This window comes from Dama dama, chromosome 20 (genome assembly GCF_033118175.1).
Source record: "Dama dama isolate Ldn47 chromosome 20, ASM3311817v1, whole genome shotgun sequence".
Classification (NCBI taxonomy): Eukaryota; Metazoa; Chordata; class Mammalia; order Artiodactyla; family Cervidae; genus Dama; species Dama dama.
In genome coordinates this window covers 81,633,283-81,645,679 of record NC_083700.1, presented here as the reverse complement: position 1 = coordinate 81,645,679, position 12,397 = coordinate 81,633,283, and the positions used below count along the sequence as shown (strand labels likewise).

The following is a 12,397-nucleotide window of genomic DNA, read 5'->3' as shown; positions in this document are numbered from 1 at the left end:
CTTGACTAGACAAACACCATCAGTAGACAGTAGCTGTGTAATACACCCCAGTGCCCAGGCCAGAGGTAGTATGCTAACAAAGCTACAGAACAGCAAGTCCACCTCAAATTTCAATGAATTCACCACATTCACTGAAAACAAGCAATGGTCCTATTTTTCACTGCAAAAATTAGCTACGTTTGGAAATTTGGTGGCCACCTTTTACACAGGAAACCTCTCTTTGATGATTGCAAAGCTGAGGCAGAAAAAATAGAGCCTTGAGGGGAGTGGATAAGTGCAGAAGCTAGGGTTGAAGGTCGAATGGACTGGTGTTTGAATCCCATTTCCACCACTTTTACCAGCTATGTGAGCCTGGCACATAGCTTTGCTTCTCTGAGCCATGGGCTCCTCATCTGTAAATTGAAGATCTAATCTCAACCTCAGAGAATTATATTATCTTAGGAGTAGATGAAATCATCTTCTTACAGGCACGATCAGGTCATGCAAACAGTCAAGTCACCTATTTTCATCAGGGGTTTGAAAGTCTCATGCTGTCATGATGTCCTCCTGCCTTTACCTATCCACACACTGCCCACCCCGAGACCAATTCAGGTACCACTTTCTACCTGAAACCTGCTCAGCTCCAACCAGGCTGCCATCATCTCACGGTCTGCAGACTCTGAGAGCCTCTCATGGCACATTTTCACACTCCCTATACCAACTTGGTCTTACTTTGTCAGTTCATGTACATGTCTTTTTCTTTCTCTAGAACAAAACCTCTGTGAGGAAGGATCTCTAATAAACACTTTTTGGTATCTTCATTGTTTCTCACACCGTGGGTTTTGTGCTCAGACTTTACTTGAATGAATAAAAAGTACGCAAGTTGTGCATAAAAGGTATAGAAGAGATATTCATCCCATTCCTGAAACTGACTGCTTCAGAAGGACTAAGGGTGACATATGACAATAGTTTATATGGCACTTCTTTATAAGGAATGTCCAAGATGAGGAAGAACCATGGCCTTTCATCCAAAGAAAGCTTTTGCAAAATTATGAAGTAAGGTTTATTAAAAGCTATGGTGTTTCTTAGTTGATGCTATTTCTAATCTTCTAGTCTAAAATTGGAATCTAATTTTGCAATTTACCTTGTGAAGGTAGAGACATGTGATTTCTTAAAATGAATCCCCTCTCTGATAGTGTCGTTGCTTATGGCTTTGATAAATTATTTAACTTTGTGACCTCAGTTTAGCCATCTGTATCATGGGGAATAATATTTTGCCACCTTTTGGCTCAGATGGTAAAGAATCTGCCTGCAGTGTAGGAGGCTCAGGTTTGATCCCAGGTTGGAAAGATTCCCTAAAAAAGGGAATGGCTGCCTACTCCAGGATTCTTGCCTAGAGAATTCTATGGACAGAGGAGCCTGGCGTGTTACAGACCATAGTATCCCAAAGAGTCAGATACGACTGAGTAACTAACATTTATGTAGTTAAAATTAGGTGAAGAGGTTAAAGACTATGGAATGCCCTACTGAGTGAGGAAGAGATTAAGTTTCCGTAAGGGTGTTTGTTACATCATTATACATTATTACAGTTACTGTGCACTTTAAACTGAAAGATTGGACTTTCAAAGACTTTCTTTCAGCAGTACTTAAAATTTCAACCATAATAAAGTGTTTGATCATGACAATTCATCTTCTTCATGATAATGAAGAAAAATTATTATTATTTTTCTTTTTTCCTCCCTTTGCCTTTCTAAGAGTTGTAGGTTTGCCTGATGATTTAAAAGGGCCTAATTCTTTTTGAGAATTATTTGGAGTACTCATCAGAGATATTTTAGAATTTCTTAAAAGTTGTCTTCTCGAAACTTATGTTTCTGCCTTAAGTCTTTGCTATTTTCGAAAACAAGATAATGGATGATACTTAATTTAAATGCTTAGCACAAGGTAAAGCAACTCTGTGCTTTAGGGATCAAGAGGCAGTAAGGAACCTGCACTGTACGTGTTGTAAAGCAGGGGTTGAGAGTAACTGACAAATAAGCACCAACTGAGCTTCGTCTAGAGCCATAGAATTTCAGAATAGTGCTCTTGGAGTCTTCTGGTTTAATTCTTTTCCTGGATCCCTTAAAAATGTGTTTGGCTGTAAGTAACTGGAAATCTAAAACAAACATGTGGAGTTTCCCTGGTGGCTCAATGATAAAGAATCTGCCTACCAATGCAAGACACATGAGTTCAGTCCCTGATCTGGGAAGATCCCACATGCCCTGGAACAACTAAGTCTATGGGCCACAACTATTGAGCCTTGCTCTAGAGCCCGGGAACCACAGCTACTGAGCCTGCATGCCCTAGAGTGAGTGCTCTGCAACAAGAAAAGCCACCACAATGAGAAGCCTGCATACTGCAGGCTAGCCCGCTCACCACAACTAGAGAAAAAGTCCTCACAGCAACAAAGACTCAGCACGGCCATAAATAAATAAATAAAATTTAAAAAATAAAAACCAAATATGTGATTCAGAACTGTCATGGTGGCACCTAAGTGCAGCCAAGGATTGAGATTTCTTCTCTTATCCATGCTTTAGTGGATTGTTCTCATCCTCATGCTGTGACCTCATGGTCAGGATGTAGCCACTGCCCTCCTGCCATGCGTCTGCGTTCCAAGCATTTTAAAGAAGGGAGCAGACAAGAGCCAAAAGTGCTTGCCAGGTCATTTTGCCACCATTCATAGAAGCTTTCTCAGCATGATCAAAACTATGCCTCTTGATCACCTCTAGCTGCAAGGGAGGCTGGAAAATCTCAGTATTTGACTGAGCACATTGCTGCTCTGCATAAAATTGGGGTTTTATAAGTAGGTAAGTAGGAGAAAAATATTCTGGCTAGCAGTCAACAACATAATTACCATTACTCAGAGAAATGGGAAATCTGAGTTGGCCAGAGCCAAGACTAGAAATCTAGCCTCCAGTGCTAAGCCTTTTTCAAGCTATTTCTACCTTTTTCTCCACTACTGGGAGAAATCAACTGCATTTATTTCTGTTTTCACAATTTTTATTAGTCAAGGACATGACATAGCCATTTAGATCTTTTGATAAGCATGATACAACTCTTATTATCACACTGAGTTTTTTTTGTAATTGTAGTCATAAACAGATCATTTGACCTTTTTTTATGAGCCTGTGAATCCTTACTACTGGTAAATGCAGGGTTTCTGGTAGGTGCGAGTCATTTCAAAGGTAGCTTTTGAGGTCAGTTTGACTTTTTTTTTAATATTGAATTTAGTGTGCAGACTCCCATTACTGTCTAGGGGCCTGTTAACTTTTCCACAAATATTTATCAAGCACTTACAGGGTACAAGGTGCTCTGCTACTTGCTGAATAGAGTGGGGAATAAAGCTTGGATTCTGGCCTCAACTTGCTTACTTCCTAGTAGATGGCAGACAAGAAAGCCAGCCTTGTGATGGGTACTCCCAGGGTGCTGCCAAGATCAGGGTCCACCTGATAGAACTACTGTGGCAGTTGACACTGGGCAAGTCCAAACAAGTGTGACTTACCCCCTCTCAAAGAGAGTACCTCCTAGTTGTAAGGAGGCAGCAACAGCAAACAACTGTGCTTTTAGACAACTAAGTACTGAGGAATCCAGACACACAAAATGTGAGCAAATGGTCAAAGCCCCACTTCATTATGGGTCAAAACACACACATACACACACACATACACACACACACACACACACATGAAGGGATTTTTAGAAGTCAGATTGCCCTGATTTTGAAGACATGTGCAATATGTATTAAAACAGTATAAGCCTAAGATACATTGTGCAGCTTTCAAAGAATCCTGCCAGTTTCTGTTCAGACATTTTCATGTTCTATGAACATCACTAAATTCAGGATCCTCGTGGCCCAGTCAAGAATCATGCCTTTAATGATGAGACATGTGAGGGTATGAAGTCAATAGTATCTCCCAGTTTGGCTAAAGATAATGCACTGCAGAGAATTATGAGAATAAGATAACTTTCCAGGAAGTTGAGGTCACCAGGAAAGGTTGGAAGACTGGAGATTCATAGACAATAATAGAGAAGGAAGGAAGGAGAGGAATAGTGGGAAGGCTCAGTTATCACTAGATGACAGGGCCATTAGAACGGGACCACATCTTTATTCTTCCTCCCAAGATACTGTATCTCTCAGCCTCGTGGATGGCATTAGCAAAGCACTTAGTAGGTATTTGTTGAATGAGCACATAGATTTGATTGACAGCAAACAGAAAGTTTGGAAATAACAGGTAATTCTTTCCATCCTCCATGTGTGATAATAATACCATTTTCAAATGCATGTATTTCATGGCATTTAGGGAGATGCCCAGCTTAGTGAATAAGTGCTCGATATACACTTGTTGTTGTTGTTGTTTAGTCACTGTCTTGTCTGACCCTCTGTGACCCTATAAACTGAACATGCCAGACTCCTCTGTCCTCCACTATCAGTCCCTGAGTTTGCTTAAATTCTTGTCCTTTGAGTCAGTGATGCTATCTAACCATCTCATCCTCTGCCGACCCCTTCTCTGTTTGCCTTTAATCTTTCCCAGCATCAGGGTCTTTTCCAGTGAGTCAGAAAGTGGCCAAAGTATTGGGCTTCAGCAACAGTCCTTCCAATGAATGTTCAGGACTGATTTCCTTTAAGATTGACTGGTTTGATCTCCCTGCTATCCCAGGGACTCTTCAAGAGTCTTCTCCAACACCACAATTGGAAAGTATCAATTCTTCGATGCTCAGCCTTCTTTATGGTTCAACTCTCACATCCATACATTTACTCAGTTTTAATTAGGAGCTTCTATTTTCATGGACATTAAGAGAAATGCTGAGCTCAGAATGATTTGATCCTCTTTTTATGGAATATTTGCTGTGGTATTATAAATGTTTCTGCTCAAATGAAGGACCCTAAAGAACGAAGAAGTCTCTGGTGCTCCATCGCTCTTGTGACCTTGGCATCCTTCCTTGGCATATGCCCCCTACCTAAGCAGTTGTTTCATTTAGCTTTCTTGTATGATATCAGCAGACTCCTTTGCCTCTTAGGAAATCTTTTTAACTTAGTTGTAGAACACGCTAGTGCTCCTTTCAGTGGAGCTGAATTTAATTTGTCTCTCCTGGTTTAGTGCAATTGAATCATCTCAGGAAAATGAGAAGCAATTAAGTACCTGTTGCTAACAAGGTGCTGAAATAATCTGCCAACAGATGCAAAGTGTTTATTTATTATTGGAGTATGTCATTTGAAAAAACATTACGTTGTCTTTCGACAATCAGAATTGCCAGAATTGACTTTCAAATGCAGGCATCACAGACCTAACAAGTACCACCTTTGAGGAGCACTGAAAAGAGAATAAGAGGGCTTATGAACACTGGGCAAGGTTAGCTCAAGTGCTGGTGCCCGGCCTAATGGGAACCGTTGTTGATGGGATTTGAAGGAACTGGATGGTAAAGAGGAAAAGCAGCTTTTTAGCAAAGGCCCTTTAAGTCCCAGTTCAGGAAATTATTAAATTCATTAGCCAGATACTTACAGCCAGCTATTACTACCCAGCCAAAGGAAAAAACAGTGCCAGCAAATGTTTTAAAACTACAACTAAACAAAAGTCAGGAAGCGTGTAATTAAAACTGTACCTTTATTGTATTGTAAAGAGTTTCACTGTGACATGGAAAATATTTAAAGGAGAAGGCTGTTTAGCTAATTTGTCTGCAAGTGAACTGCTTAGTGGAGAAGTACCCTAAATTAACTGTAAGGCCACCCACCGAGCAAGCCTCATAAAGGGCCGTGGCTGCTCAGCTTGGTTTTGTGTAACCGTTCAATAATTACTAGATAAATGCATAACTAAAAGCTCTATTACACTAATAATTTGTACTGAGATAGATGTGTGGGACACCCTGCTGGGTTAATTTGTCATCCCTGCAGCAAACTTCTAAAGAGAGCCCTTCTGCAGTGCTATCTGTTAATATGTGGTCCCAAGGAGGACAGGTTAGAGCAGTAAGACCAATTGGCTCCTTAATCTCTTAAAGAGGCAAAATGCACCCCCGCCCCCACCCCCGCCCCGGGTGAGTGCCTGAGAGAAGAATAGGGTGATTGGTGGTTAACCACGTGGACCCAGATTGAAACACACTTGGACAAAAGGAGCTGCTCTCCCTTGGAATTTCTTGCCCCTTTCTCTCTTCATCTCTCCCTCGCTGTCTTCCACCCCCACCTCCTCGTCCCCCAACCATAAATCCACACACATAGACACAGTGAAGGCACTGGTTCTGGGCAAGGTTTCTTTGAAATCATGTCATTGATAAGACTTCTGGGTACTGCTTGCACTGTAAGTCATATAACTGGATAAATCCCAATCAGGTCTTTCTATTTGAGCTTAATATAATGTTAATTTTATGTTTAGATTCATTCTTTATTTTTCTTTTTTCGGAGTAGAATAAAAAGTCAGTATTGGACTTGTATCTCCCTTTTATGTGGAATGTTTGCTTCTATCACCCACACTCACACACTTGCTCTTTTAAATATGAAGCTCGCGTTTAAGCTTTAATGCAGGGATTTCAACCTCCCTGATTGACAGAACCAATAAATCATGTTAAAGTTAAGTGAATTACTGTAGCATGGAACTGTAGCTTTAACAATGTTTATGTAGTATCAGCTTATCATCCACGTAGGCAAAGCGGAGTGAGCACTGATACTCGAAATGGGAAGGCACAGGCCTGTTGATGTGGCTGCAGTATCACTCGGAGTCACCCATTTCATGCCACATCCTGTGTGTTGTTGAAACAAGTGGATTCAATCACTCACGTGACTGGATGGCTTTTTAAACTGTGTATTTCCACGGTAAATTTTACCTTTGCCATTTCTTGGTTTTAAGTGGCAGTTACTTCCTCTCCACCCCAAACGATTCATTTTTCCTATGTACAAAACACATGTGAGGAACACCAGAGTGGACAGGTTGTAGACCTATGAGGTAAATTCATATGGGAGCAGAAGACTGCAATGAAAAGCACCTGGGCTGTGGAGTCAGACAGAATAGAATTCAAATGCTGCCCAGCCACTCAGGATCTGCACAGGCTTGTGCCAATCCCCTGGCCTCTGCTGGCCTCTGTTTTCCCACCTGTGTGAAACTTTAAGGTGTTAATAGGAGGAGGAAGTGAAATGACATATGGAAAGGGCCACGTATGTGATTCAGTCAGTTCAGTCGCTCAGTCATGTCTGACTCTTTGTGACCCCATGAACCACAGCACGCCAGGCCTCCCTGTCCATCACCAACTCCCGGAGTTCACCCAAATCCATGTCCATTGAGTTGGTGATGCCATCCAACCATCTCATCCTCTGTCATCCCCTTCTCCTCCTGCCCTCAATCTTTCCCAGCATCATGGTCTTTTCCAATGAGTCAGCTCTTTGCATCAGATGGCCAAAGTATTGGAGTTTCAGCTTCAACCTCAGTCCTTCCACTGAACACCCAGGACTGATCTTCTTTAGGATGGACTGGTTAGATCTCCTTGTAGTCCAAGGGACTCTCAAGAGTCTTCTCCAACACCACGCTTCAAAAGCATCAATTCTTTGGCAATCAGCTTTTTTTATAGTCCAACTTTCATACATCCATACATGACCACTGGAAAAACCATAGCCTTGACTAGATGGACCTTTGTTGGCAAAGTAATGTCTCTGCTTTTTAATATGCTGCCTAGGTTGGTCATAACTTCCCTTCCAAGGAGCAAGCGTCTTTTAATTTCATGGCTGCAGTCACCATCTGCAGTGATTTTGGAGCCCAGAAAAAAGTCAGCCACTGTTTCCACTGTTTCCCCATCTATTTGCCATGAAGTGATGGGACCGGATGCCATGATCTTAGTTTTCTGAATGTTGAGCTTTAAGCCAACTTTTTCACTCTCCTCTTTCACTTTCATCAAGAGGACTAGTATGTTACTAAATGTTAGCTGTCTCAGATTCCCCCCATCCCCATATCTTTTGCTGTCTTTTTATGTGGTTATCTTGAAAGGATTCTCAGTTCTCTCATTCCTCACTCCTCAGCTCCAGCTTTCTCTTTTATCTGCTTCTGTGAGTCCAGAAGGTGTGTATATTTCTCCTCACTGAGAGGAGCCCCTGGAAGAGATAGGGCCTCAGGGACATGAGCCAGCCCATCACTCTTGTTTGGTTGGAAGAACAGGCCAGTGAACCCCCTACCATGATGACTCTAGCCCACAGCCATGGTGACAACTTCACTTTGACTTGTCTTCATTCAGGCATTCATTCTTGCTAAGGGATAAACACCACTGTTATTTACACAAGTCAAATCAGCAAATAATTTTTTAGAATATACCATCTGCCAAGCACTGTGCTAGGCTCTAGTAAACAAACCAGACAAGCCTGTCCTGCCCCTCAACCTGAAAGACCAGAAGAACAAACAATTATTACTCAGATGAGATTCATTAATTAAAGAAATGGATAATATAGCAAGGTATTAAAAGTATTTGTGGACATTTGGATTTGTTTGTGTTGGTCCCTTCTATTGGTATACAGTATGGATTTAGGAAACCTTAATATCCCTGAGGGATATCTGTAGATCTTCCTGAATCCTCAAATTCCTGAATACCGTAATAATCATTGTTGAATTGTTGCATACCCAGTAATGCATCAGTCCCCGACCTTCTCAATACCAGGGGCCACGTTCATGGAAGATAGTTTTTCCACAGACTGGGATATAGGAGATGGTTTCAGGATGATTCAAGGGCATTACATTTATTGTGCATTTTATTTCTATTGTTATTACATCAGCTCTACCTCAGACCATCAGGCATTAGATCCTGGAGGTTGGGGACTCCTGCAATAATGAACAGAAGACATGTTAATAAGTACTCTTTCAAGTGAAATATTCTTACAAGTGAAAGAACCCAACCAGATTGCTTAATCACCTCTCCATTCTCCCCAAAAGAAAATAATGGATTGGTTTGTGTAATGGAAAAGTCTGAGGGTTTGTGGCTTCAGGTAGAACTGGATCCAGATGCTCAGGCAGTACCTTCAGAAATCTGTCTTTTTACATTCTCAGATCTTCTATCCTCTGTGTGAACTTCATTCTCAGGCTGAATCTCCTCAGATCATGGCACTGATGATATGAGCAGTTCCGAGCTTAATTCCCACCCTTGTAACAGTCCCAAGGGAAAGAGAACAGCTCTCTCACAAGAGATCTAGGGAAGCCCAACTCTTTCTTGGATGCTCCAAGTGGCCTAGTGTGGGTCATTTGCTCACTTTTGAAATAATCTTTATGTTTAAAAGATAGTGATCTAATTCCCTGGTGGCTCAGACGGGAAAGAGTCTGCCTGCAATGTAGAATGTAGGAGACCTGAGATCAATCCCTGGGTCAGGAAGATCCTCTGGAGAAGGGAATGGCTACCCACTCCAGTATTCTTGGCTGGAGAATCCCATGGACAGAGGAGCCTGGGGTTGCTATAGTTCATAGGGGTCACAAAGAATCAGACTAACTGAGCCACTAACACTTTGAAAGATACTGGGGGAGGCAGCTGGCATGGCAGCCGGTGGCCCCCCAGGGGTTACAGTGTTGGCGACCCTGGCACACACGCCAGGCAGTGGCAGCATGTACTTTCAGGCCCCACCCCCGCCCCGGGCTGCAGGTGAGGCTTCAGCGAAGCGCCGCGGGAAGGTCATGGTCAGGTCTGCCCTCAAGGAGCTACGGAGGCGCCTCAACCTGAGGAGTGGATCCTGGAGCAGCTCCCCGGCCTCTATGGCTGCCAGGAAGAGGGGATCCCGGAGCTGGAGATGGATGTGAATGAACTCCTGGGCGTGGAGAGTGATGAGACCCAGCCACCAGGGTCAAGGAGCTGCTGGTTGATCGTTACAAGCCCACTGAGGCCTCTGTCTCTGGCCTGCTGGAAAAGATCTGGGGCATGCAGAAGCACACCCGGGAAAAAGACAGCCCCTGCCCCCCAGTCTGATAGCAACAGCAGTACTGCGGGCCTGGGGCCGTGAGCAGGACTCCCTGTGCCTCTGGCCCGGAGGTCTCCTCCCTGACATTAAAAATAAAGGTAATAGGTTTCTCACTGGTGTGGCCTGGTTCTATGCCCACCCACAGAGCTGGAGGGAGGGTGAAGTCAGTGACATAGACCGAGGTGGAGGGAAGGCTGTTACCCAGTCTTTGTTTACCCAGCCTTCGAGCTTTGTCTCCAGAAGAACAGGTGAAGCGCCGCTGGGTCGGCAAAGCTGATAGCCGTCCAGTCCAGGACATAAAAGCACAGCTGTCCTGTGCCCAGGGCAGCGGGATCAGCTCTCTCACCAGCCAAGTGACTTCATGTTGCAGGTGGGGCTTGAAGAGCACAGGTCAAACCTCGGTCTTAGAAGAGTGACAGTCCATGCCAGGGAACTCCAGGTCCATGGGAACAGTTCAACTCTTTTTTAAAAAGTATTTATTTATTTACTTGGCTGTGCTGTGTCTTAGTTGTGGTAAGCAGGATCCTTAGTTGTGGTATGCGGGATGTAGTTCCCTGACCAGGAATAGAGCCCAGGCCCCCTGCACTGGGAGCATGGAGTCTTACCACTGGACCACTAGGGAGGTCCTGAGAACAGTTCAACTCTTGATTCCCGATGGTCTGGTGCTGCCACATGGCACTGCGTGATCCTGATTACTTTCAGTATATCTTAACATCCTAAGAACACAACTCTAAGGGTAATAAGTAGCCCAGAGTCCAGCACGCTGTCTGGAACACAGCAGATTCTCAATACATACTTTTTAAAGGTGTGAGCCCACTGTGTACTAGGCATCTACATATACTAATTCTAATTCTCAGAAAAACCTCTCAAATTAGTGCTATATTATCCAGTTTTACAGTTAAGGATATGCAAGTTCAAAAATGTTACACAACTTTTCCTAGACTTACATAGGGAGTGAGTGATTTCAAAACCCACACATAGGGAGTGAATGATTTCAAAACCCAAAATAGTTGAGCTCTAAAAATCACACAGACATAGGATTTCCATTTTGCAGCACAGAAAACCAAGGTGCTTAGGAGGTTGACACAGAGCTAGTTGATTCCCAGCTTGGGGTAAACTTTGGTACCCTGACTTTAAATACTGGCCCAATGCGTCTCATACTTCTCCTTGTGTGAAATTTATCAGCAGTAGGAATAAATCCCTAAATCCTATAGGGTGAATTCAGGAGGGTACTTTGAAACCTGTGCTTTAGTAATCATGTTACTCAGAAATAGTGCCTTGAACTTCGGTGTATACCTATCAGCTGGGTGGGGGTAGTGGGAAGAGAGGCCATGAATCAATCATTGCTTTGTTTGTTGTGGGGGTTGTTTGTATTGGTCTTGCGTTTTTTTATTTTAAATGTCAGCAAAGACCTGCAAACAGCACAGGTCCCAGCACTTGGTAGGCCTCCCGTGGGCTAGAGAACCTCCATGGAGCTTAGTGTTTCAAATTCCAGGTCGTTTGAGGATTAATTCTCTGCTAACCTATGTGATCATCCAATCTATGGTGGTTATTTTTCCCTTAAATGTTTTGATGTATCTCTTCTTCATCTCTTGACTTATAGTATATCTTGCATGTTACATAGAAGCTCAAGTTCCCTTCATGGAACTGAATCTTGTCAACTTTGCTTATTAAACATTCTCCCTTCATGTCTCCAATAATCACAGCTGTTGTGTGGTGTTTGTAGGCATTTCACATTAGCCGTCATGGAGGCTTAGTTGATTCGTGCATAAATATGGTCTATTCAGAGAAGAGGCCCTGTCAGTGCTGAAAGGCCAGGGCTCTGTCTCACAGAAAGAGCTTGAACTAGTGCATTCACTCAGAGTTTTTTTTTTTTAATTGAAGTATAGTTGATTTATAATGTCTTGTTAGTTTCATGATTCAGTTATATATTTATATGTGTATATGTATATATATATTTTTCTTTTTCACATTCTTTTCCCTTAAAGGTTATTATTATTATATTAATTATATTATATTATATTAAAGGTACTGAATATAGTTCCCTCTGCTATACAGTAGATCATTGTTGGTTATCTACTACTTTTCTGACTCTTAAGTTTGATTTGACATGATATACACATGGGCGGCGCTTCCCCAGTAGCTCAGCGGTAAAGAATCTGCCTGCAAAGCAGGAAACGCAGATTTGATCCCTGAGTATGGAAAATCCCCTGGAGAAGGGAATGGCAACCCACTCCAGTATTCTTGCCTGGAGAATCCCATGGGCAGAGGAGCCTGGTGGGCTACCGTCCATTGGGTCTCAAAGAGTCGGACATGACTGAAGCAACTTAGCATGTACGCATGCATGTACACGTGGGTGTGGGGAACCAGCACACACCGAAAGCATGTTAATTAGTAATGAAATGGGTCAATCAAAGAGTGATAATGGCTAGTTAGTGGGGATACAGAAGGCAAGCAGTTTGCTTTGGAAGCCTT

At 42.8% G+C, this 12,397-nt stretch overlaps 1 protein-coding gene and 1 pseudogene across 3 annotated transcripts in view; both read left to right on the top strand.

Moving 5' to 3' along the window:
* Positions 1–12,397, top strand: part of NFIA (nuclear factor I A) — a 402,591-nt gene that overhangs the window by 319,988 nt on the left and 70,206 nt on the right. The window lies entirely within an intron of this gene.
* LOC133041236 (protein phosphatase 1 regulatory subunit 14B-like) lies at positions 9,504–9,930 on the top strand (annotated as a pseudogene).